At 55.5% G+C, this 24,145-nt stretch overlaps 1 protein-coding gene across 1 annotated transcript in view; it reads left to right on the forward strand.

Moving 5' to 3' along the window:
• Positions 1-24,145, forward strand: part of GRK5 (G protein-coupled receptor kinase 5) — a 208,045-nt gene that overhangs the window by 111,972 nt on the left and 71,928 nt on the right. The window lies entirely within an intron of this gene.

The raw sequence follows: 24,145 nt of genomic DNA on the forward strand, positions 1-24,145 counted from the left end.
GGAGCTAGCACCCAAGAGAGGGTGAGAAGAAAAAATGTGGGTGGAAAGTGATTTGGGGCCAATATAAACTTTTCAAATTAAAAGAGAAAAAAAAAAACCCAACTGAAGAACAACAACAAAAAAATTTCTCCGGGCAGGAGCTGCTGTAGATTTCTAGCCTCAGCCCCTCCCAGCCAGGGGGAGAGAGGAAAATGTGAAATCAAGAAATGGATGTGGTGCTTTAGGGTGTGTGTGTGTGTGTGTGTGTGTGTGTGTGTGTTCTGTGTTTCCCTTGTGCTGTCCTCATGTTATTTTTATTTTATTTTTTTGTATTTTTCTGAAGTTGGAAATGGGAGGCAGTCAGACAGACTTCCGCATGCGCCCGACCGGGATCCACCCGGCACGCCCACCAGGGGGCGATGCTCTGCCAACCAGGGGGTGATGCTCTGCCCATCTGGGGCATCGCTCTGTTGCAACCAGAGCCATTCTAGCACCTGAGGCAGAGGCCACAGAGCCATCCTCAGTGCCCGGGCCAACTTTGCTCCAATGGAGCCTTGGCTGTGGGAGGGGAAGAGAGAGACAGAGAGGAAGGAGAAGGGGAGGGGTGGAGAAGCAGATGGGCGCTTCTCCTGTGTGTCCTGGCTGGGAATTGAACCCAGGACTCCTGCACGCCAGGCCGATGCTCTACCACTGAGCCAACTGGCCAGGGCCCTTGTGTTATTCTTTAACAACGATTTTTAAAATTGTCTTTTAGCTCTCTTCCTCTCTATGAAAATAATATGGGTCCATGGAGGGAATTTCCAAAGTATAACCTAAAGAGAGGACACTGGAAAGTTGTCAATGAGATCATCGCTTGTAACATGTTGGTTCACTGCTCTTTCCTAGTGTGTTCTGCTTGTACCCCCCGACACTTGTTTCCCTGGCCGGAAGACCGACGTCTCTTTAAATTGAAATACGTGCTTGTGGAATCCCTGCTGGACTGGGAGGCAGAGGGCCCTGGTTCTCGGGCCACCTCCTTGATTCTGTGTCCTTGGGAAAGTCACTTAACCTTGCTTTGCTCATCCTTAAAATGGGGACCCACTACTCCTCACCTTCAGGGATGATCAAGTGGCCTGAGGAATTACTGGTATAAAGTGATTTGTAACACGCTCTGCAAATGGTTGTGTCCGTTTTTGATGTGGTCGTAGGACCTTTGGGTTGGACACATGGCTGAAGTCACTTTCCGGTCTTCCTGGTGAGTGTGACCCTTTTTTTTTTTTTCTTTTTTTTCTTTTCTTCTGAAGCTAGAAACAGGGAGAGATATAGTCAGACAGACTCCCGCATGCGCCGACCGGGATCCACCCGGCACGCCCACCAGGGGCGACACTCTGCCCACCAGGGGGCGACGCTCTACCCATCCTGGGCGTCGCCATGTTGCGACCAGAGCCACTCTAGCGCCTGAGGCAGAGGCCACAGAGCCATCCCTAGCGCCCGGGCCATCTTTGCTCCAATGGAGCCTTGGCTGCGGGAGGGGAAGAGAGAGACAGAGAGGAAAGCGCGGCGGAGGGGTGGAGAAGCAAATGGGCGCTTCTCCTGTGTGCCCTGGCTGGGAATCGAACCCAGGTCCTCCGCACGCTAGGCCGACGCTCTACCGCTGAGCCAACCGGCCAGGGCTGAGTGTGACCCTTTTTCCTCAAGCTGCCTTGTGTCTGATCTCTTAGTGAAACTCCCCACCTCCCTCGGCTGCTCAGACACCTGGAGCCTCCCCTTGCCTCTGACCCACCTGTCACCCTTGCCACTGCTGAGTGCTCATGGCCAGTCTCTCCGGGCCAGGCAGCTCTGCCTCACAGTGTCTCCTGGGTCGGTCCTCTCGCCCCAGCCCCACTGTTTCCCTCTTCCTGGCCACCTTCCCTCATCCTGACCACCTTCCCTTGTCCCGCCCACCTTCCTCTCATCCTGGCCACCTTCCTCTCATCCTGGCCACCTTCCCTTGTCTCGGCCACCTTCCTCTCATTCTGGCCACCTTCCCTTGTCCCGGCCACCTTCCTCTCCCGCCTGACCACCTTTCTCTCATCCTGGCCACCTTCCCTCATCCTGACCACCTTCCCTTGTCCCGGCCACCTTCCTCTCATCCTGGCCACCTTCCTCTCATCCTGGCCACCTTCCCTTGTCCTGGCCACCTCCCTCCCATCCTGGCCACCTTCCCTCGTCCGGCCACCTTCCTCTCATCCTGGCCACCTTCCCTCGTCCAGCCACCTTTCCTCGTCCCGGCCACCTTCCCTCGTCCGGCCACCTTCCTCTCATCCTGGCCACCTTCCCTCGTCCCGGCCACCTTCCCTCGTCCGGCCACCTTCCCTTGTCCTGGCCACCTTCCCTCGTCCTGGCCACCTTCCCTCGTCCAGCCACCTTTCCTCGTCCCGGCCACCTTCCCTCGTCCGGCCACCTTCCTCTCATCCTGGCCACCTTCCCTTGTCCCGGCCACCTTCCCTCATCCCGGCCACCTTCCCTCGTCCGGCCACCTTCCTCTCATCCTGGCCACCTTCCCTCGTCCGGCCACCTTCCCTCATCCCGGCCACCTTCCTCTCGTCCCGGCCACCTTCCCTCGTCCGGCCACCTTCCTCTCATCCTGGCCACCTTCCCTCGTCCGGCCACCTTCCTCTCATCCTGGCCACCTTCCCTCGTCCGGCCACCTTCCTCTCATCCTGGCCACCTTCCCTCGTCCGGCCACCTTCCTCTCCCGCCTGAGCTCCTGTGTGGCCCCCGACTCCCTCCAGGCTCACTCACCCCTTTCCAGCCCAGCTCCATTAGCCGGGGGCCCTTTCTGGAGTGCCCATCTGATCACACAACCCCCTGCTTTAGCAGCTCTCTGTGGTGGTCAGGACGGAGCCACAGGCCTCAGTAAGCTGAGCAGGCCTGCCTTCCCGCCCCTGTCGACCTCTCCGGCTTCACCCCGCCTGCCACCGCCGAGCCAGCCTTCCCTCCACGGCCTTGGTCATCAGGCTCGGTGTCATCAGCCCAGGAGTGCCCAGCAGCTGTAGACACGGTGCCTATGCCTCAGGCAGGTCAGCTGGGACAACTCCACAGAAGGGCTAACCCAGCTCCGTGGAGAGCGTGAGCTCGGGTGTCCAGGGGACCTGGCTGTGAGCCAGGCTCTCTTCCTTACTGACTCTGACCCTGGACAAGTGGTCTAAATGCTCTCATCCTCAGTCTCCCTATCTGCAAAGTGGGAGTAGGAGGGTCGCAGGGGGTCACTGGAGACCTACCCGGGAAAGGCTGCACACGGGGCCGGCACCCGGTGGGCGCTCGGGGCAGCAGCTGGTTACCCAGCATCCTCCTTTCCCTCGTCACTGGTCATCGTCATCATCACTGTTGTAAACATGCCCGTGTGTTCAGAGCTTTGTTTCCTGGTTCCCCCCGGTGGTGGCTGCCAGGTCCTCCTGTTTTAAGTTTATCTGTTGATTCATTCGTTCATTCATCTGTTAAGCCCTCACTCTGTGCCAGGGGCCCGGGGAGCTGCCAGGTGGCGGGGAGCTGCTTTCGCGAGTGGCTCTTGGCAGCATGGGCTGGGCCACATTTATGGCCTTTATGTAACCTGAATATCACCCTTTCCCCTTAGCCCTACTCCCATCCCTCCGATCGCTAACTCTCAGCAGCTTGGAAGTTCTAGATGGTACCCTCCCCTCCCCTGCATGAAAGGTGTCTCATCCATCCATCTGTTCTTCCTCCAGGCGGGAGGGCCTCTCAGACACACAGGGTGATGGGTAGTCCCACCCATGAAGCCCTGTTCAGCTTTCACAGCAGAGGGCCCCAAGGGGAGAGGTGAGGCCAGCCACACCCCTGACACCCTAGTTGCAAGGACGACAAAAAGCACACATAGGATGCTGCGAAACAGCCGCGTGAAAGTGGGCAGCTGTCAGATGTCCGTCCTCAGTCCCAAGTGCCCAGATGTTGGGCAGGGAAGAGGGACAGAGACATCTCTGTGGGTCAGGGAGGTTCCAGTCGAGTAGTGGGACAGAGAGGGGACAGGTTGAGCCTCAGCAGCTCACATGAGCAGCAAGCATTTCCTGGGTACTCAGCGTGGCCGGGCATCCAGCTTCTCGCTTCACAGACAAGCTCAGTGACTCGTTACAAAACACCGCAGGCCAGGTGCAACTTCCCACCCCTGTTCTGTGGATGAAGATGCAGAGATTCAGAGATTAGTCAATTGCTCAGGTGCAAAGCTCTGAAACAAGCAGAAACCTGAGCCTGAGCCATGGCCACGCCGGCTGTGGATTTCTGCCATGCTGGCCGTGCTTTCTCTATGGAGGTGGGACAACATGGGGCACATTTGGGAGGTGATGTGTGCACTGTTTTGGTGAGCTGGGTGAGGAGAAGTCATGGGAGAAAGCCCAAGAAAGGCTGGGTCAGGCCTGAGACACCAACCGTGCCCCCAGCATGGGAGGTTCGATGTGTGTCCAGTGGGTAGTAGGGAGCCAGTGACTGTTCTTCTCTGATAGCCCCTGTAGCCACCGTCAGGGTGAGGGCAGAGAGCAGAGAGAGGCTGTGGACAGAGGAGGCTGGGCTTCCAGGGCAATATGAGATTCCTTCACTTGTCCTTATATTTATTCTTTACCTACTACATGCCGGGAGAGAGGAAACAAAGTTTCTCCAGTGCCCCGCCCGGGCCCTGGAAGGTGGCACCCGCGGCCTCTGCCTCTGATGGCAGCTCAGGAGGTGGCAGCCGCTGGAGCTTTTCCCACTGGCAGCGTCAGGCTGGGAGCAGGTTCCTCCTGTGACGCCGGCCATGGGCATTCATATCGCCCCTGACATCTCCGAGCCAGCAGCTGTTCCCGCTACCCACCTGTCTCTCCTCTGCCCTCCCTGGGGTGGATTCTCGCTCCCCTGCTGTCTGCTCGTTCTCCCCCTCCCCCTGCAGGGCCTTTGGAAGGGCGGCAGACAGGCGTGAACACACACTGGCCATCTCTTTGCCTGGGCTGCGCCAGGCACAGGGGACGGAGAACATTGGTCACGTTGCAGGTGGGGCTCGCAGACGCGAGCTGACCAGGGGTCAGAATGTGGGTGTGGGGCTCAGAGGGAGCTCTCTGCCCCTGACAGTCCCCTGGCCTCTTCCTCTGGCCAGCCAGACATGAGACGTATTCTACGGGGCTTTTGGTCCCCTCTGTCCCCGTTTGGCTTTAACACGACAGGAATAGTTCTCACTGTGCTCCCCAATGTTATGTTAACTTCCTAACCACCTCGGCCGCACAGCCCTGGGCTCCGTTTCGGCCAGAGGCTTTCCAGGCCTCCCTAGCAGAAGCCTCGGTTCCTGGCCCCAGGTGGATGGATCTGCGCCGTCTTCGCCGCTCCGTTGCCTTGACACGTGTCACCCTGCTTGGACCAGTGCAGTAGCCTCTTCCTGGTCCTGGGTCTGAGCGGTTACTTCTTCCCTTCTGCCCACCCAGGGAGACCTTCTTACTGTTTGCTATTCTCAGCACGCAGAAGCTTATTGACTTTTCTGAAGATATTCACATTGAGGCTCCAGGCAGATGCAGATGGCCTATCCACTGCCCGCGGGACAAAGTCCCAGTCACACAGCCCCACGGAAGGGCCTCTTGCCTGCCCTGTCCTCTGTCCCTCTAACCTGGGTCTCTGACTCGCTACATAAAGCCACGCACAGTGGTCCTCTTCCCCATAAACACTCAGGCCCTGGGAGACTTCAGGCTTGTCATGCCCTTGGGTAAACCTCTACCAACATGGTGGTTACCAGCATGACCTTTCAAGTCACAGTGTCAAATTCCTGCTTTTCTTCAGGAGCTGTGTGACTTTGAGCAGTTTGCTTAACGTCTCTGAACTGCAGAGACAGAACCAAAGCGGTAGTGATACCGATAAACATCATTGGTCAGGCTGTTCCATGTGCTGGACACAGTGCCCAGCACGTTGCATTCCTTCCTTATGCCCACCCCGCCCCCTCAAGAGGGAGGCGCGGTCCCTAGGCCCATTGGCAAATAAGGAAATTGGGGTTCATGGCAGTGAAGCCCTTGCCCGAGGTCACACATCAGGGACTCAGAGCTGGACTCAGGTGCTGTCTGGGTGCTGGGCTGTGGTCACAGATGTGAAGACCACACCATGCACTTTTCGGGCTTGCTAAGGGGTTTGAACGTGGTGGTGCATTTGGAAGTCCCTGCCCAGCGCTGGGCACCTAGGGGAGCTCAGTGCTCAGGTTGTCTTCCGGCTGCTAGATCTTGGCTCGGGCGATAGCCTCTGTCTTCCACTGTCCCCGTGCGTGTCCTGCCACTAGCATCAGTGGACCCCTGCCTCAAAGAACCACTCACGCCCACCCCCAGGAAACACAACTTGGCTCCAGGTGTCCGACCGCTTTCCTAGGAGGCATGTGATGTCCTCACCACCTTCGCATGCTAGCCCCGCCCCTGTGCCTGGGCCCCTTTGGGAGCTGATAAGGTGTCCACAGAGCCCGCGAGGGGATCTCCCAGGGAGGGCGGGGAGCAGTGATGATGAGAGGGTGTTGATGCAGGGGGACCCAAGGAGGGGACCTCTGGAACAGGCCTGTGCGGCCACAGCAGCTCGTGGACCCGGCGTGGCCACGCCCAGCCCGGCGGCCTGGTCCTCACACCTCCACAGTCTGCAGGACTTTGGCATTTGTTTCAGTGACTTCCTGACCGTGACCTCCTGGGTCGGATTTATCATTTCCTGTACAGGAAGGAAAAAGCCCCACGCGGCTGGGTTTATGGCGGGTGAACTCCGTCCCGCTGAAGCTGGCTTCCCACTGCGGGGCCCAGCCACTCCTGATAGACCTACGGCCGCATGTGGCTGAGCGGCCAGGCTGACGGGCCACCTGAGGGCCATCAAAGGGGGCTGGCTGGCTCCTGGGCCCTGCTGGGCGGACCTCATGCGGATGAGGGTCCTCCCTGCTCCCCTGACCCCCAGGCCCCAGCTGAGGCCCTGGAGACAACTGTGCACCAGAAAGCTCATGAGGATGGGCTGGTCTTCCTCATTCTCCCTCGGTCACGGGGCCCTCCGACAACAGAGCCGCCACGCCTCTTGGGCTGGACCAGGGACATCGATGTGTCTTTCCCCCGGGAAGGGAAGGAAGGCAGTCTTGCGGAGAGGGGGCTGGCGGGCTTGCCCTCTGCTGGACTCGTCCCCCCATATCAGCCTCCGGAGATGGTCACCCTTTCTGGGAACCGTGTCACCCTGGTTGACTGCTCCGTCCTGAGGGCTGAGGTACAGCCCGCACCTGGCCATCCGAGGGGAGACCCGGCCTGTGCTGTCTCAGCAGAGTCTGCGGGATTTCCTCTTGTCAACAGGACATGTTGTCCCCTCAGCCTGGCATTCGTGACCCACCTCTGTATGCCATGGGCGTGTGTGCGTGTGCATGAGTGTGTCCGTCACCAGCCTGAGTTCCCTGGAGCAGACTGCTGGCTGTCCTGTGTCCCTCCCACCTCAGCAGACATCGGGGAGGTGATGCTGACTTGGGGACAAAATCAGCGAAGGGAGGCAGCGGAGTGTCGTGGCAAGTGTTCTGGCCCATGAGCAAGATGTTCCAGCTCGCCACGGCCCCCACTCACCAGCTCTGTGCCTTCATAAGCCAGACACGCCACCTGCATGCTTCAGGTTTGGTTTGATTTTGTTTCAATGAACAGACTTTCTTTTTTTTTTTTTTTTTGTATTTTTCTGAAGCTGGAAATGGGGAGAGACAGTCAGACAGACTCCCGCATGCGCCCGACAGGGATCCACCCGGCACGCCCACCAGAGGCGACGCTCTGCCCACCAGGGGGCGATGCTCTGCCCATCCTGGGCGTCGCTATGCTGTGACCAGAGCCACTCTGGCGCCTGAGGCAGAGGCCAAGGAGCCATCCCAGCGCCCGGGCCATCTTTGCTCCAATGGAGCCTTGGCTGCGGGAGGGGAAGAGAGAGACAGAGAGGAAGGAGAGGGGGAGGGGTGGAGAAGCAGATGGGCACTTCTCCTGTGTGCCCTGGCTGGGAATCGAACCTGGGACTTCTACACGCCAGGCCGACGCTCTACCACTGAGCCAACCGGCCAGGGCCATGAACAGACTTTCTTTTCTGAGCGGTTTTAGTCGTGTGGAAGCACCGAGCAGGAAGTACAGAGTCCCCGTGGACACCCTCTCTGAGTCCAGTCTTCCCCTCTCAGGTGGGGACAGACACTCTGGGGAGCCCAGCCTCACCCCCAATGTCTGGATGAAGTAGCTGAGGCTCAGAGTGAAGGGACTTGCTCAGGGCCTCTGGCTGGTGACTGCAAGGCTCCAAGGAGGCAGAGAGTGGCCGGGGGCTGGGTGAACTGCCTCCTGCTGAGGGGACTGTTGGCTGTAAGGCCCTTTTAGGGGGTGGAGAGTCTCCCCCACCTTGATTTATAGCAGGGAGTGAGCCCAGCCCTCCCGGGGCCGCTGAGCTCCCAGGTCCCTCCTGATGACTCGTTCGTTCATTTGTTCAGCAAGTCTGAGTGCTGACGGGGCAAGGCCAGCCCGAGCTGGCGACCGGAGGTCTGCCCAGCTTCTCGACTAACAAGCAAAGATTCCTCCGGGCATGTCAGAGCAGGCAGACCACCTACGGGGAGCCCCACTCTCTCACTTTGTAGGTGAGGAAACTGAGGCCTCACAGGGGATGGAGGGGGCAGGCTGGGGGCTGAGGACGGCAGGATACCAGTTGTGCTCCGGGCCTCTGGCTTAGTGGCCAGGCCCTGTGGTACTTTAGTTGAGATTAGAAGGCCCAGCAGGGGCACCTGTGCTGGGGAGAGGGGGTTGTGGAGGGTGGTGGGGGGAGTTGACGAGGAGCAGTTCTGGGTATGTGCCCGGAGAGACCCATTCTCAGTCCTTGCTTGACCTCCTCACGTCGTGCCGTAGAGCTCAGCGGCCACCCGCTGGACAGGGTGTCCTCCACACTGAGCAGTCTCTGGATCCAGGAAGGCATTCTTCCAGGGTCCTGAACCTCCCTAGGAGATGGGGACAGTTTGACAAGCAGAGAGGGCACCTTTACCAGTGCCTGTGAGTGTAGCCAGGCAGTGCCAGGTGGCACGGTCCTGTTGTCCCTCATCCTGTTCTGTTCCAATGTCCACTCGTCTCTGTGAGGGAGGTCAGAGTGGTGCCCCACGAGCGCCCTCTGTCACCCAGCCCCGTCCGTCTGCCCCTTAGGATGGGCGCACAGTGTCTCCATTCCCTGCGCCCTGGCATGTGCTGGAGCCCCCGCACTCGGTGGGCGTGGTTGTGTGTGTGTTTAACGCGGAGTCCTGGGGCCTGGCTTTAGTTTGTGTTCTGCCAGTAACCACCCACCTGCACCCCTCTTTGTTCAAGCTGCTGGGGAGCCTGCAGCTAAGTTTTGTGCCTGAAGCATGGCTCTCCTTCGTGGGCTGTCCTAGACGGAGCTCATTTCACTCTCCCCTCCCAGCTGGCTGCTTAGTGCCTGTTCTTTGTCTTTCATCAAACAATTGAACATGTGCTTTTATTGGAAAATGCTGTGGGACCTTTGGGCACGAGAAAAGCAATAAATACATCAGCACATCAGAAATGAAAATGAGAAAAGACTCTCGGATTCACCTGGGAAGCAGGTGTGTCTGACCTCTGTTTTCTTCTCTGGGGAGTGGGCAGATTAGCACCTGTCCTGCTGACTTCGAGAGACGTAGGAGCAGAATGAAAGTGACAGGCCGACGTGCTGGGCAGTGCCAGGCCAGGGCCTTCCTCAGGCAGGGAGATGCGCGTGCCTCCGTGGGACCAGCCGGGGAGCAAGCAGCCTGGAGGGGCCAGAGCTTGCCCTGCTGGGCGCAGCTGGCGGCTTCCCACTTCGGAGAAGCTGTCTGGGAGCTTGGCGAGACAGCTCATCGGAAAGTGCCCTGGAGGGGAATTAGACATCACAAGTCACAGCACCGGCAGAGGGCTAACGTCGCGTGTTGTGTCTCTTTGCTCTCTGCTCCTCGGTCCCTGGTGGAAAGATACAATGACTGCACGTTTGCAGGGAACCAAGATGGCCACATTGTCCAAAAAGGAGAGCTGGATTGAGAAATATACACGGGGGAGTGCCGAGGGTGGCCCAGTGGGGCTGCTCGCTCGCTCCCTCAACCAATAGGAGGGCTGCCCTGGAGGTCCGAGCCACCATCAGGAGACAAATTTTTTGAGATGTTGGCAAGAGACGAGAGTTGAGCAGTCTCCCACCATCCTCTGTTCTCCTCCCTCCCCCCAACTACGGCTACCATAAGAGAGAATTTGAGAGAGTGAGCTCTAGGTAGAGAGGTTAAACATGGTGCATCTGCTGTGTTCCAGGAGGGGTTGGTGGCTAGGGACCAGAGGGAGGAGGAGGAGGAGGAGGATGGCGGGTGGCCACCGTGGTCTGTGCAGGGAGGAGCCAGGGAGGGGGCTGATAGGGCCAGATCAGCAAGGCATCCCTGCTGGTCTCCATTGGGCTTTGGTCTTACAAAGATGTCAGTGGGAGGGAGGACACAGCAGAGGGCAGTGGCGTGGCTTTGGGAGGTGTGGCCCGGTGATGCTACAGCAGCTTATGTTGCCGATGGTTCTGGAAGAAAAGCAGTGTCTTTAAAGCCAGACTGGGTTTGGTTCTTTGCTATGTCATGTTCTCACCAGATGGCCTTGGGCTAGTCTTTCACCCTCTGGAGCAGTTTCTCACCCATACTGGGACGTGAACAAATAAAGGATACATACCTCCTGGGCTCTCCAGGAGCACCAACTAGGATTCGTGGGGGGGGGGGGGAGGGGGCACGGGGGGGGGCTTATACTCCGGGCTGCCACCTGCAGAGCTGGAATCATCTCACTGTGGCTGGAAATGGTCATCAGGGCTGGGCATTGGGTCTGTCTCTCTGCAGTCCTAGTCACAGCCTTTCTGGGGGTCACTGGCCAGTGGCCACATTTTTCCCCCGGTTAGGTCTAAATGCTGAAAGCCAGCTTTCCCTTCTGGGATGGATTTAGCTACCATCACCTCCTAGTCCTCTGAGTTCCGGGGATTCCTGTGACCCCTACACCTGCCACTGGCATGGGGGGGTCACTCGGCCACATGCCGTGGGCTGTGCTCTAAGTGGGCCTGTCTTCACCCGCCCCGAGGGTGTGGGCTGCTGCGTGGCCTGCACAGCTCTCTCCACGCCCCCCGAGTCCATGGGACCCCCCAGCAGTCCCACAAGTAGGGGGTATTTTCATTCTCGTATTACAGACCAGGTTCCCAGAAGCTGCCTAAGTCACCCATTTGCCGACAAGGCCTGGCCTACAACTGCTCACTGCTGCTGCTTGGGGCTTAATCAGGGTGGTGAGCGCCACACGGCCTGCCTGGGGACGGGCTGAGGACACTGCAGACAAGCTGGTTGTGGGGGGCTTCCTGGCTCTTCCTGGGGCTCGCCAGCTCCAGCTCCTTCTGCACGGGGCTCTGCAGCTGTCGGGTTTTCCTTAGCCCGCCACCTCCACCTGTCTCGTTTTCCCAGCGCGCCATGTGGCTGTGAAAAGGTGAGGTGGTGGGAGAAGTGAGTTACCTTCCAGTTTGAGCTGCCAAATAAAACATTCTCTATATGCCAAGAAACATTTGACTTGGTTACTGCTTCACAGGCCAAATATACTATTTTCCATCCAAACATTTCCATCATTCAGAAAGTGTCTCTGACACAGAAGCCGGGCCCACTGCGTCCTTGTCACAGCTCACATTTTATTCGGGATCCGGTGTTTTCAGAATGTTACCATCTCTCGCCTTACGTAAGGACCGACGTTCCCTGATGGAAACATTTTGCAAGAATGTTTTCAGCCGTTGGTGGTGGTGCAAGACTCCTTCAGAAGGTTTTCTTTGTCTCGCTCAATGAAGAGCCTCCTTTCTGTAAAGTCCCTGCCGCGTTTCACTGACCAGCACGGGTCTGGCCAGGGCGCCACGAAATGGGTCAAATCCCACCCCAGCAAAAGCCATTTAAGGTTCATGGAAATGTTTGTGGAAACAATTGCAGACTCTTCTGTTGACAGCCTACTTCTTAGGTGTAATTTTTGAGAGAACACACCCAACACAGCAGAAGAATTTGGATGGCCCTTGGAATGTGCTGGAATGGAATGTGGCTGTGCTGTCTGTCCCGGTCTCTGGATTCGGCTATGAGAGAATGTTGTCCTGCTCATTAGGCAAATGTTCCACAGGCTCCTTCCACGTCCCAGAGGCTGGGTTAGTCAGAGACAAGCGCTGCCTGCCCACCCTCTGGGCCACCAGCTGACAGGGAATAGAAAATGCTCCTGTGTATCATTCCTAAATATGTCAGAACCACACTGGGAAGGGTGGCCGGCACGCCTCTTCACATGCAAGATGATTTTAGTTGGTACATGAACTGTGGTTGTGCGTTTTTTAAAATGCATGTCATAAAAAATAGACAATAAGTGCAGCAGTCATTTTCCAGCCGATATTGCTTAGAGAGGCTAAGTTGAAAAAAGGCGGGAAAGAGTCAACTAAAACCGAGTTAAAGAAAAATACCTAGTAAATACTGTAACAAAATAGTGGTAACTATTACAGGCGGTAGGTAGGTAGGTAGGTGGTGATGACAGTGGCTCACAATTGGCTGGTGTCTGAAAAAGTTAAGTTCAAGTGCGTTTCTCGCTAATGGGATGCCAAGGGCTCTACGTAGACTGTGCCATCATCCACGCTTCAGAAACCCTTGCAGATGGTAGCGTTGCTCTCCCAGCCAACAGCGGATAAAAGTGATGCTCAAAGAAGTGAAATGATATGCCCAAGGTCATGTGACAAGTAAGTAGCAAAATTTGGATTTGAACCCTGGTCTGTCTGACAACTGATCATGGACCACAGTGCTATATGACAAAGTCCCACAGATGGTCAAATAAAGAAGTGTAAAGCCAGTAGCCACGGCCACCATCACAGCCGCTTGGCCCGTACAGGTTCACATTTGATTTGGACAGACGGTAATGAAACAACGGAGCCGGCCCTGGCCGGTTGGCTCAGTGGTAGAGCATCGGCCTGGCGTGCAGAAGTACTGGGTTCGATTCCCAGCCAGGGCACACAGGAGAGGCGCCCATCTGCTTCTCCACCCCTCCCCCTCTCCTTCCTCTCTGTCTCTCTCTTCCTCTCCCGCAACTAAGGCTCCATTGGAGCAAAGATGGCCTGAGCGCTGGGGATGGCTCTGTGGCCTCTGCCTCAGGCGCTAGAGTGGCTCTGGTCGCAACATAGCGACGCCCAGGATGGGCAGAGCATCGCCCCCTGGTGGGCATGCTGGGTGGATCCCAGTCGGGTGCATGTGGGAGTCTGTCTGACTATCTCTCCCCATTTCCAGCTTCAGAAAAGTACAAAAAAAAAGAAAAAAGAAAAAAAAAACAAAACAACGGAGCCAATAACTGGTGGGCCATTACCTTTAATCCTAGCTTGCACCCGGCAGGCAAGAAATACTCACAGTGCAAAAACACTTCCCTTTCCACTCAGGGCTCCCAAAGCCACTGACTTATCCGAGTTTTCCTAGGATCAAAGGTTTATACTTCACCAGCTTTATTCACCTCTGTTCCCCATCTCCTCTGCACAAACTGGCTTCTCCTTCAGCATTCCGCCATCTTGGCTGCCTCTCCTCTCCTCCACGTGGCCTTTCTCTGCTCTCCTACAGCATGATCTCCTCTGCCCCATTTTATAGTGTAGAAATCAAAACCTTTAATCCAATATACAAACAAAGAAGTCTCTGATACAAAGTCACTTATCTGAGGCATAAATGGGATTCCTCATACGAGTGCACCACCCCCTATCTTGCAACAGTCAAGGGTGTGGGAAAAAGCTTAGTCTTAAAATTAAGCCTTAGACTATAATGACCCTGCTTGCTTACAGCCTGTCCCCCAAACCCCAATGCAAACTATAAGTAAGCAAACATATACGTCATATTTACTAGCTTATTTGACCAACAAGAAGTAATCATTTTCTCCCTCAGGTATAATCCCTGACAGCTTCCTAGAGGAGGTGGCCTTGACTGAGAAGATTTAGGAAAGGACATTTGGGTGGTAAGCAGAGCGTCCTATGGGTCACCTGCCCATGGTTATTGGCTGGGTGGTTTGAACAACCTGTTTTTTCCTCACATAAATGATGTTCTGAAGTCGGTTGTGGGTTGGCCTTTCCATGTCATCAGGGACCCAGGGTCCTTCTGTCTCTCTGCTCCTGTCTCTTCTGTGCAGCTCAGATATCTCATGGTCCAAGAAGGCTGTTGCTGCTCCAGCCATCACATTCCTGTTCTTGGTAGTGGAAGAAAGAACAGAGGAGAAAGAATAAATGTGCATTTCTCTCAATAAGTCGACCTCCTTGAAGGAGCTTTTCTGGAAGCTGGCCCTATCAGCTCCCCTCCTCTCCTCAGCCATCGCTGGCTGTCGGGAAGGCTGCCCACCGTACCCTAGGAGCATGTGAGTGCAGGACAGGGGTCCCCTCCTCAGGCTGCTCCCACTGCAGTGAGCAGCGTCCAGGGCAGGCTGTAGTGGGAACAGCAGTGGAACCGAGCGGGGAAGCCTGCTCTGCTCCGGGACTTGCTTCTGGAGTGGCCCCAGGAAACCGGGTCTGTTTGGCATTGCTCGGCGCTTCGATCTGGTGTTTAATGGGACTGTAGAGTTGCAGCAATTAGGCCGTCCCATCAGCCCCTCTAAAAAGACAAGAGCCAGTCTCGGGTGCAGTATAATGCAAGTCCCTAACCTTCTGCCCTCGGGGGCAATTAGAGCAGAAGCCACAGAGCCCGCTGTCACTGCAGCTCAGGACTGGGGGTTTCTGTGCAGCTCACGGCATTTGAGACCTGGAAACTGCTCGCTGTGGCCCACCCACCTCAGCAACCTCCTCCAGGCCCTGGGGGCCCAAGTATTCCTTTCACTTCTCAGTTCCTGGGCTGCATGCTGGCTGGCTGCCAGGAACTGAAAGGGCGGAGAGTTCTTTAAAATCAGTGATGCTCTTCTGGGCTACCGAGTTGTTCTGAGGATTTGTTCAGGGAAGGTCGGCCGTTGTTCATGCGAAGCCCCCTCTGCTGACATTTGGGGTCTTTTGTGTCTGAAGTGCTATCCTTTTACTTTGGGAGAATTTTCTGCTTTTTGTCAGACCCTGGAAAATATACTAGGGGTAAAATTGGCACGAAGGATGGGAGCGGCCCCCATGCCTACATTTTCTAGATCGGGGAACTTTGCTGCCGCTGGTTAGAGGCAGAAGTGGGACCGCTGACTGCACTCCAGTGCTCTGTCCATTCTGTAGCAGTATTTATTGTGAAGAGGCCGGAGAGATGCTTTCATATGGTGTTGGAAATCAAACTGCTATTAATATGCTAATTACAACAGCTCCTGTTTACCCTTTAAGCAGGTCCTGGAGAGCTTCTCCTTGGCAACACTGTTAGACATTCTGTTCTTGAAATAGAAAGTCCATATTACTTCCTCATGAAAACTCTAAATCCAGGCTTTCCCTATGTCCAACCATCCCTTTTCCACGGATTGAGCGGGTCCAGCGCTGGCCTCCCGAAGTGCAGACCTGGCGGGTGAGGCAGGGCAAGGAGAAATTGACGCACTTTGGAAAGAGGGCAACTCCCTGAGAAGTCGGTGGGCTGGGGCCCAAGGCCGGGCCGCTTACCTGCTAATGTCATTATACATCTACGCATATTTTTAGCAGGGGCATTACTCACTCCTAAAATCAGTTCCACCGGCTTTACTTTTAGGCTGGATGGTGCAGGTGCTGTTTGGAAATGTGTTTTTTTCCCCACATCACTTTTGTCCTGGAAGTACCTGGTGAAAAACAAAATGGCAGCCCCACCGCCAAGGGCAATATAAATATTTGTTTGGGAAACAGAGGGATGGGTGCTTTATTTGCTTTGAGGGTGGATCCCAGAGGGCAGGAAGCAGGGTGGACCACACCCCTTAGCTTTCTGAGGAACTGGGTGGTGCAGGAGCCCTCTGGGCACGGAGGCTTTCATTCCCTGGCAGACTGGAGAGTGACTTTGCTTTAATGCCAGATCGAAGATAGCCACTGAAGGGAGTGGAAATTCTCTGAAGAGTTGGCTATAGATTCTAGAAGAATCATCTGACAAATATTTAAGCACCCACTATGTGCCAGCCCTTAATTAGGCACTGGAAAGACACTGGGGAATGTTCCATGGCTGAGTGACGTCGTGACATAAAACAACTGTTTATTGTGCTCGCAGATTTCTGTGGGTCTGAAATTCAAAGAGAGTAAAGCAGGGATGGCTTATTTATGCTCCTCGTTGTTCAAAGAAGCCTCAGTGCAAGACTGGAAGGCTGGAAGACATCGCTCCATGTTGGGCACTTGATGCTGGCTGTTGATGGGTCCTTTATTCTCTCCATGTGTCCTGGGGTTCCTCATAGCTTGGTGGCCAGTTCCAAGGGTGAGCATCCCAGAGATGCCAAGCTAAGCAGAAGCTACATCCTTTTTGTGACCCAGCCTCAGAAGTCACAAAGTGGCTCCTTCAACGTGTTCAGTTGGTTAGAGTAGCCACAAGCCCATACCCAAATTCAAAGGGAGGGAATATAGACCAGCTTCTCTGGGGAAGGAGAGTCGGTTACATTGTATAAAAAGCATATGGGATGTATGTATATTTCATAATAAGCGTAAGAGAGACTTGGCAATAGGAGCAAGGAAGAGGAGGCTATAAAAAGTGGCAAGGCAAATTTGAAAAGAAAACTTTTAAAAGTGGAAATTGAATAAATGAAAGTAAAAATTCAGGGGATACATTAAAGAACATTACAATTTGTGAATGAAAAAATTAAGTGAAAGATACAGTCATGTAAATGAACTAGAATGCAGTCAAGAGGCCTACAGAGATGGAAATAAGAAAAGACAGGGTAAGAGACATGTAGGATGCAATGGAAGGTCTAATACACCTCCGATTGGTTGTCAGAAGGGAGATAAGACAGAAATGGGAAGGAAGTTGATATTTCAAGAGATAATGACAGAATTTTGCTGTCTTTGACAGCACCAGTCTTCTGTATGCTTCCTTCCAGGACTCAGCTCAGCACCATTGGTCTCTCTCTCTCTCTATTTTTTTTTTTTTTTTTTTACAGAGACAGAGAGAGGAATAGATAGGGACAGACAGCCAGGAACGGAGAGAGATGAGAAGCATCAATCATCAGTTCTTCACTGTGACACCTTAGTTCATTGATTGCTTTCCCACATGTGCCTTGACCGCGGACCTTTAGCAGATCGAGTAACCCCTTGCTCGAGCCAGCGACCTTGGGTCCATGGGTCCTTCTGCATCCCAGTCCCACGCTCTATCCACTGCACCACCGTCTGGTCAGGCACCATTGGTCTCTTTGCTCACGGATTTCAACCCAGTCTACGGGAGGATTTGCCTTTCCGCACGGAACCCTTCGCAAACTGACAAAGGGAGAAGAAAGGCTTTGCTTTGCTGAAATTTGCTGGCCAGCTCTCCCTTTTGCAAACTGCCAGTGCTGGGCTATCTCGTGGTACCTCTATCGCATTGTCAAAGAAGGCGCGGAGGGTAGCCTGTGGGTGAGGCTAGGCTTGGGGAGGAAATCTGGGTTCTCAGCAACCGGTGCGGTGTGCAGGTGGTCGGGGCCGAAGGGAGCCTGGAGCCCAGGTGGCTGAAGTGGCGCCACGTGCCTTTCCTGAACCTTGGAGATTGAAGGGAGCTGTAGATGGTTTTTCCCTTTTAAATGACAGAGCAGGACTGAGTCAGGAACGGTGATTTGATCAATTGGACCATAAATGCAGATGAAGCTTGTTTTTGTTCCGAAGACAAAGCGACAAATGGGAGACGGTGTGCTGTGGCCTTGTGCTCACTCTGGTTAAATTCCTTCGAGCCCGAGACCGTCTGAGCACTCCCTGTGGGGTGCCTTCCAAGGGTCTTGTCTGCAGATCCGTCCCCCGGGGGACAGAGGTCAGACGCCAGGCGGGAGCATCCCAGTGTGCCCTCTGGTGCTTGGGGTCTGGGAGATGTTGGAAACGGTCAGAACCACTGACGGGCACATTCCATTCTGGTGCCCACCTTGACCATTGCCTCCTGCATTCCTGCCCCTCGGGGGAGAAGCGTTAGTCTAAATTGTTGCTGGTTTGGCTGCCCTCCAGCGACCTGCGTCCGGGTGCGGGGGAAACTGACTGCGGCTTGTTCAGCGGTGGCCACAGCAGCTCCAGCTCGGCACCCGGCGGCCGCGCCGTTCACAGCTCTGCTTGCGTTTCTTTCCATTCACATGGGGGCCCTCGTTGCCTCCCCACCTCTCAGCCCCCACCGGCCCTCTTGGCTGTGTGGTGACCCATGCACCTCCTTTGTGTATCAGGGCTTCTCCACTGCCAGTAGCCATAACCAGCAGCAGGGTGCTGGGCGGGGGGCATGACGCTAGACGCAGACACCTTGGCTCTGTGGGGACTGGGTTTTGGACAAGGTTGAGGCAGCCTTCCAGTCTGGGCTGGGCAGCATCTGCTGAGCGGATTCCGGTCCTCTTGGGGTAGCCGCATCCGTCACACCCCAAGGGGAGAGGCCTCCGTGTGGAAAGTATGTGAGCCTTGGACGATGTCGCGGGTGGCCTGGAATGGCCCAGACCCCAGCTGGTTTTCCTAGTGTGCAGTGAGGAAGCAACAAAGGGCCAGCTCACCCAGCTCCAGTGAGCGTCCTAGCGGGTGGGGAGGCAGGGTTCCGGGTGCTGCCTGAGGGCCTGACTGGCCCCAGCTCGGACACTGTACCCATGTCAGCATCAGACCATCACTCCCACAGGCTGCAGGGTCTTGACCCCTATGGCTCATCTGAGAAAACAGAGTGGCTGTGCCTAGCATGTAGCAAATGCTCTTCTACCAGTGGATACTCTGGTTGTGTGCTTTGTGTGGGGTCTTCCAGGTGCGTGGTGGGTCAGCATGGAACTTGTGTCCATCTCACGCCCAGCCCTGCTACCCTGGGCCTCCACAGGCCTCTCTGGGAGGCAGGCAGGTCAGAAAGAGTTACAGCCATATGTCACAGAGCTGGAAACTGAGGCCAAATAGTTGTCAGAGATCACTGAGCTTGTAAATGGCAGAACTGAGCCTCAAACTTCTCTTTTGATCATACCCCTGTATTAGCCAGCTCAAGCCACCCTAACAAAATACCATAGGCTGAGTGGCTTAAACGATAGACATTTGTTTTCTCACAGTCTGGAGGCTGGAAGTCCGAGCTCAGGGCACTGAGAGAGCCGGTTTCTGGTGCAGCCTCTCCTGGCTTATAGATGGCTGCCTTCTTGCTGTGTCCTCACATGGCCTGTCCCCTGTGTGCACAGAGAGAGCACGCGAGAGAGTGTGTTTGTGTCTCTTCCTCTTCTTGTAAGGACACCAGTCCCATTGAATTAGGACGTCATCCTTATGACCGCAGTTACCCTTGATTACCTCCTGAACGGCCCTGTCTCCAAATGCAGTCACATTGAGGCTTAGGGCTTCAACATATGCATTTGGGAGGGTGGTGGGCACACCACAGTCTGTAATGGACCTGAGCCCCTCCCGCTGTTTTGGGCCCCCAGAGCACAGCAGGAGGTGGCCGCTACCTCCCGTCCCCATTGGAGTCACTTGGTGTGGTTGTGCAGGAGCCCAGGGATAGGGATGGGGTGATTTGAGCAGGCTTTCTGGAGGAGGAGGAGGTGTGTGTGTGAGAGAGACTCTGGGTGTGTGTTTGTGCATATATATGTTGGGCTTGGGTAGGTGGCCCCTTTGGGACTCGGGCTCCGTTCAGGGCACCTCGCCGACCTCACTGATGCAGATGTTCTGGGGCTGTTTTCTACTTTCTCACAATTGACATGGCAAGAGGGGACCATCTGGTCCCTGCTGGCCCATGGCCCACGAGGCAGCTGTAGCTAGCTGCAGCCAATCAGGTAGCACTTTCAGGTCTTTACTGTGGAAGGGCATGGGGTTCCGGGTGGGCCGGGATGGGCCTCATGGAGCCGAGGGCCCCGGGGCCCCTCTTCCACAGAGAGCAAGCAGGCCGCACGTGGCAGCCACCCCGGCTCTGGGGGGGGCGTGCTCTCTGCAGAGGTGCCCTGTGCTAGGACAGCGTCGCTGTGGGAGCCCCTACTGTCAGCTCTCTCGCCGCCCGCACCCTGTGTCTGTCCGCCCCTCTCAGACCCACACGCTGGCTGCGGCTGGAGAAGGGACTCGTCACCGCCAGGTTACGTGTGCTTTTCTGCCGAGTCTGGGCTTCCGGGATGAAGGCGGTGTTCCCGAGGCAGAGGTGCGGTTCCTACGCCACGTCCTGTGTGTGGGGGCCAGAGCAGGTCATGGTTCTGGGAGGGGTGGCAGGAGGTGCCCAGTCGGGAGGCTGGGGGCCCTGCTCTTTTGGTAGAACTTCCTCTTTCTCATATTTCCTGCATGGAGGCCATACTGCCCGGAGTTGCTGCAGAGCAGAGTCTGGGAGCCCACCTATTTTTGGGGCGCAGAGCCCGTCTCTGGCTTCTCTTATGTCTCTCGCTCTGCCAGTACACCCGGCCCTGGTGGCCCCGAAGGGTTTAGTAAGTAAGCCACAGATCGCCCGAGGGAAAGTGGCCCTCAGGAGCTCCCCTACCTCCCCTCCCCAGTCTTCTTCCACTGTACCTGGCCCAGGGCCCTTTGCTCTGGGTCACACTCTGTTCCCAGGCCCTTGTCTCCCTTCTGGCCCAGGGGAAGCCCCGAGTGTTTCTGAGCCTGTGGCCCCACCACATCTCTGGTGGGAAATGGTGGTTCCTCTTGAGGGAGGAACAGTTGCTGCCTCCCTCCCTCTGGTTCCCAAGGGTAGGTCTGTCTCTGGGACAGCAGCCGCCCGGGAAGGTCTCCTGGCCAGGCAGGCTTCTGCCTCCCCAACACTTGCTGGGAGCAACGGGGGCTTTGGAGCTGAAAAGACCTGGACCCAGACCCCAGATCCACTCCTGACAATGTGTGACCTTGGGCACAGCCCTTGGACTGGTTGTTCCAGGAGCAGAGCTCGCCGCCCCACCGGGTGGCGTTACGTGAGAGAATGGAGTCTGAAAGCAGGTGGCTCCCAGCAGGCGCTGAACCCCCGTGTGATCACTGCAGCGTGAGTGTTCCTGGTACCCGGTGGGCAAACCTGAACAGGTGCCCACACACATGTATCAGTATACGGCCTCTGCTGCTCTCTACCTGCCTAGATGGAGACTTCAACATCTTCATCGTGATTAAGACCATTCCCTTATTCAACATTCGTTCATTCATTCTCCCATTTCTGAGAACCCACCATGGGCCAGACCTTGCTCTGGGCACTGGGGAACAGCGTGGGTCAGACAGACCCAGGAGGTGGGGAGGGCAGTTCATCAGGCAATCGCCCAGGCAGATTTCAAAGGTCACTTGCATTGAGGGCCTTGGAGAAGAGGTGAGAGGAGCCCAGACTCAGGGCCCGTGCTGGGTGCCCTGCACTGGTGGAGGCTCTCAGAGGGCCCAGAACTGCAAGGCAGCCCTGCCCTTAGGAAGAATAGGCACCAGGTGTGGGCTACCCCCGCTCCGTGCTCTGTGACCATCAGAGGCACGACACTGCAAGTAGGAACTCAATATTTAAAAAAAAAAACATCAGTTCTGAGGAAGCCCTTCGTAACCCTGTATACAATCTTGTGTTTAGCTGTTTAAATAAAGCTGTAGCCCGGGGCCAGAAACCGCCTGGACGGCTTCCCCGTGAGTGCACGCACGTCAGCCACACAGCCACCGTCCCAGCCCTCGTGAGCGGAGGCGGTGTCGCAGGTGCTCCTGCGGCCAGCTCAGGGTTGCCCACTACCCATACCCTTTGGGAACCCCAGAGGCACTTGAGGCTGAATGACTCCCCGTGGCTCGAACGAGGGCAGTTTCGCACAACATCTGCATCATGGGAAACAAATGTGGTTCTCAGTGTGTGCTGCCTTGAGTTCCTGGAACCAGAGTGTTTATTTTATATAATATACAGCGAAAACACTTCTGTTGATCTCAGGACCTTCCAACATCCAAACTGTAACTCTTACTGAAATACTCTTTAAATGTGGATTACCCAAGATGGCTCAGGGAAGGAAGACCAAATAGTGTTCTGCATTTCAGGTCACCATCTTTCAAACTATACACATTTTTTTTTTAGACCAGGGTACTTTAATTCTACCAGGGAAATAGTCCTCTGCTCACATGCAGGGGCCCCCCAGAGGACCATGGGGCCCTTAGAGCCTTATTATATAGTCCTGTGGGTCCTATTGGGGAAGGTTGGGCGCGTACATTGTGTTTAAAGGAAAACCTCGCCTCCTACTCTGTGAAACAGGGGCATCTGATTTAGGAGATGAGGCTCAGCTGGGTAAACCTGGTTCCATTTAAATCCTTGATTGGCAGTGTGTGCCACGCTTTCCCGGTTGGGTGGCAAAGGAGGTGGGTATAAGGGATTTGGGCAAGAATATCCAGGGACTGCTCCTTACAATAGTACTGGGTGGATAGTACCTACTGAGGGCTTACCATGTGCCAGGTGCCGCGCTAAGCACCTTGATTGAATCATTCCTATGAGGTAGGTTGTATTATTATCTCCATTTTAGAACCAAGAAAGTGAGACTCAGAAAAAGATCCTACAGCTAGTAGGTGGCAGTATCAGGCAGAGAATAGGTTCAACTACTGTAACAAAGACCCAGGTGAACCCAGGTTTAAACAAGGTAGACGCATACTTCTCTGTCCTGGAACAGTGCTTGGGAAGGGGTTAGGGGTGCTGCGGAAGTCTCTGTGGCTATTCCATCTCTTCTGTCTTTAGGATAGTGCCCTTTTCTGCATGGTCCAAGACGGTGCCCCACCACATCTGCATTCTAGTCCATGGGAAGGGGGATGGTGAAAGAATGGACCTTTCCCTTTAAGGACATAGTCACAACTCACTTGGACTTACGTATTATTTCTTCTTACATTCCGTTGACCAAAACATGGTCATAGAGCTACACCTAGCACCAAGGTGGTTGGGAAATGTAGTCTGTCTGTTAGGTGGCCATTTGCCCAGCTAAAACTAGACATTCTGTTACAACAGAGACCATGATGAACAGTCGTTGGATGACTGGGATGTGAGTCCAAGTGGTCTATGTCCCTCCCTTCTCCACCGCCTCTCATCTGGGAGGAATTCTAGGTCAGCTCTGGAGAAAGAAAGCCCACAGCTGGCCTGTAAGCTCCTGGGGTGCATAAGGTGGTAGGCATTTCCAGTGACCCTTTGATCCCGCTGGGCTAGCTCAGAGCAGGACACCAAGCAGATGCTCAGTAAATCAATCTTGGGGGGGGCATGCGGTGCAGAGAGAGAGAGGGACCTGGTCTGTCAGATCAATCCCAGCGGAATGAGTTGAGCACAGCTCGAGGCAAAGGCAGGGGACTGGAAACTGCGGTGACCAACCACCGGAGAAGGCAGCTGGTCTGAGTCTGGGCCAGAGCTTCAGGGTGTCCTGCCGGCTCCCCCGGCTTAACCCCAACCTTGAACAGCACCAGTGACCTGTGCTCCCAGGATGGGAATTTGATTCCGAGCCCCCTTTGGGAAGAACTGCATTCTGTCCTGGTGGTGGTCACTTGGCTGTGCTGTGAAGGTGCCGATTCCGTTCTAGCGACACATAGGTCCTGTTTGTCAGCTGCTGGGCCCCGTGCCGACCCGTCCACCTCCCTCCTGTGGAGCCCCAGCCGCCTACTTTCACTGGCCCTGACTCACCCAGGACAAAAGGCAGTGACGGCCTGACCTTTCCGAGCCCGGCCCCCGGTGAGAAGGCGTCAGAGGGCTTCCTGAGGCGGCATGCCGAGTCCGCGGAGCTGAGGCCCACCTGCCTGTGGTTAGTTACGTGTTCTGAGCAAAGCTGCTCCCTGTGCAGGTGCTCAGAAGGGAAAGTAAGTGCCGGGAGTTTCAGCGTGGAATTTTTCAATCATCTGAACATTGTTCTTGGCAAGGAATAATGCAAAACAAACAGCCGTGTGGGTTACATTTTTAGCCCCGTTCCAACTAGGGGTTTCACCTCAGTGGTATTCTTTGATCACCCCGATCCTTGTTTTTGTCCGTTCCCCAGTTATCTGTCTTGTGCTGAGTAACTAAGGAGGCTGCCTGTTACATTCAGCATCAGCTAACTGTCAGAATGCCCGTGCCGAGCCTGGCAGCCGGAGGGAGGAGGGAAAGTGTTAACAGAGCAGCGCTCCCGGCTGAGATGGAGCTTACGAGGTCTAGACAGCGCTGAGATGTGTGGCGCTCTTGAAAAGGGAAGGAGAGAAGAAAGAGAAGCGTGCGGCTGGGGTTCTGCAGGCTTCTCTCTGTATTTGTGTAGCTGCGAAAGCTCTAGTT

The sequence above is a fragment of the Saccopteryx bilineata genome, chromosome 7, assembly GCF_036850765.1.
Source record: "Saccopteryx bilineata isolate mSacBil1 chromosome 7, mSacBil1_pri_phased_curated, whole genome shotgun sequence".
NCBI lineage: Eukaryota > Metazoa > Chordata > Mammalia > Chiroptera > Emballonuridae > Saccopteryx > Saccopteryx bilineata.